General features: G+C 34.3%; 1 long non-coding RNA gene across 1 annotated transcript in view; it reads left to right on the forward strand.

Annotated features, from left to right (window-relative positions):
• The window catches only part of LOC103584256, a 3307-nt gene extending 1686 nt beyond the window's left edge, over positions 1-1621 (forward strand). The window contains exons 2-3 of the long non-coding RNA XR_549957.1: positions 277-340; positions 1539-1621. This is a non-coding gene — a long non-coding RNA (uncharacterized LOC103584256). The remainder of the gene's footprint in view (positions 1-276; positions 341-1538) is intronic.
• The last annotated feature ends 308 nt before the right edge of the window (positions 1622-1929 follow it).

The raw sequence follows: 1929 nt of genomic DNA on the forward strand, positions 1-1929 counted from the left end.
TAGTAATTTATATAGCCTATGGTTGGAATCTAGCTTTTGCTTGGTAAGAAGCATGCAATGACATAAAGCCCTCATGCTTTTCTCAATGCTCACCAAACACTAAGCTTTTACTTTAAAAATCTCTTCGAGTTTTCTTGCTTTTTAATGAACGTTAAACAAATTCTTGAACTGCAGCTCTTGGTTTAAGTGAGGTTACTTGATAATGCAGTAATCTAACCTGCCTTTATTTACTGCAGATGGTAATACGATAATCTAACCTGCTTTTATTTATTGCAGATGCGTGTCAGGCTTCTAATTGCTCCCTGCACTGGGGTCTTTTAAACTGTTGTCTACCTTCCAGGTATCTTCATGTTTCTGCTTCCTCTCCCTCAGTTCCATGTGCAATTGCAAGATCCTACTGTAGTAACACTGACAGCTGTATCACGCTATCATTTTATTCAAAGATAGCACATACTTCAAAGTAACTATCAAAAACGCATTTTCTGGGTCTTTTTAGAGTTTTAAGTTGATATTTTGTAGTAATATAGCCAGAATTTTGTTTAACTGCAGACTCAAATTACAACTTTACTCCCAAAGTATCCATTTTAAGATGCACATTAAAACTTAAGGAAATGCCTTGAGACAATAAACCAATATGCAGTTTGCTTAAAATGAATCAAGGGTCTGATTCATTGATGAGTATAACAAGAAGCTCCCAATGGACTTACATGGAGATGGAAAAATTATTTTGCTCTCTTATATTCTCATTATTTACTCTTCCCCTCCCATTTCTCCTAGGCAGCATATGGTGGGAGGGGATCTATCTATTCATCCACTCACTGACCTATCCATAGAGCCATCCATCCATTCATTCCCTGTCTTGCCAAAAGTGATTTGAAATGGCTAGCCAATGAAGAGTATCATGGGCCTGATAACATAGAGAATGCAACAATTTAGCTGAATGAAAGAGATCACACATTTGCAATGATAATTAGTTTAGTTCAGTGTAATATTACTTCAATCCATTGGAGAATTTTCTAAAAAACTAGATTAAAACAAGTGGAGAAAAACTGGTCTGATAGTCTAATAATTTTTCTATTTTAGATTTTAACATTGTGAAATTTAGCACTAAGAACACACTGTTCTGATTAATATCTCAAATTCCCTAATCCTACTGTTTATTTCACTGTCTATTGGAAATAATATCAAGTATGAGGCAAGAACCAGGAAAAGACGTATCAATTGGGATATAAGCTTAGGTTTAGTACTCAGAGATGGACTAAACAGAAAGATACAAATGGGTAAATCTAGTTTTTCAAGGATAAAGCATTTTTACTCCTAAGAAATTGGACTGTAACATTTGATTGAAAGGTAATTTGGGGAGTGGGAAAAAGGGAGACAGAAAGATGAATTAGACCATAAGCTTCTTTTATTGAGTCACATTATACAAAAACAAAGACTGAGACTGCTTAAATACTAGCTTAAAAGTGATTAAAAATTATATATCTACACTAGTACATATATATGTATACATATGTACTTTCCCCCCTTTATTTTAGCTTATAGGAATCTCCCACTTATTTGGAAAAGAAAATGTCTTGTGCAAGCAACAAAGTGGACTCCCTGCTCCAGAACTTGTGGGATGGGAATATCTAGTAGGGTAACAAATGAAAACAGCAATTGTGAAATGAGAAAAGAGAAAAGACTGTGTTATATCCAGCCTTGCGACAGTAATATATCAAAGACAGTAAAGGTAAAGTATAATTAAATTTAAATTAATTATAATTCAATATTAAAAGATTCCTGAAAAAGTGTATTAGTCCATTTTTGTTGCCTATAACAAAATACCTGCAACTGGGTGATTTATAAAGAAAAACATTTATTGCTTACACTTTCTGAGGCTGAGAAGTCTAAAGTCCATCTGGTGGTGGTGACAGTGACTCAGGGGTC

This window comes from Galeopterus variegatus, unplaced genomic scaffold (assembly GCF_000696425.1).
Source record: "Galeopterus variegatus unplaced genomic scaffold, G_variegatus-3.0.2 Scaffold48156, whole genome shotgun sequence".
NCBI classification, from domain to species: Eukaryota; Metazoa; Chordata; class Mammalia; order Dermoptera; family Cynocephalidae; genus Galeopterus; species Galeopterus variegatus.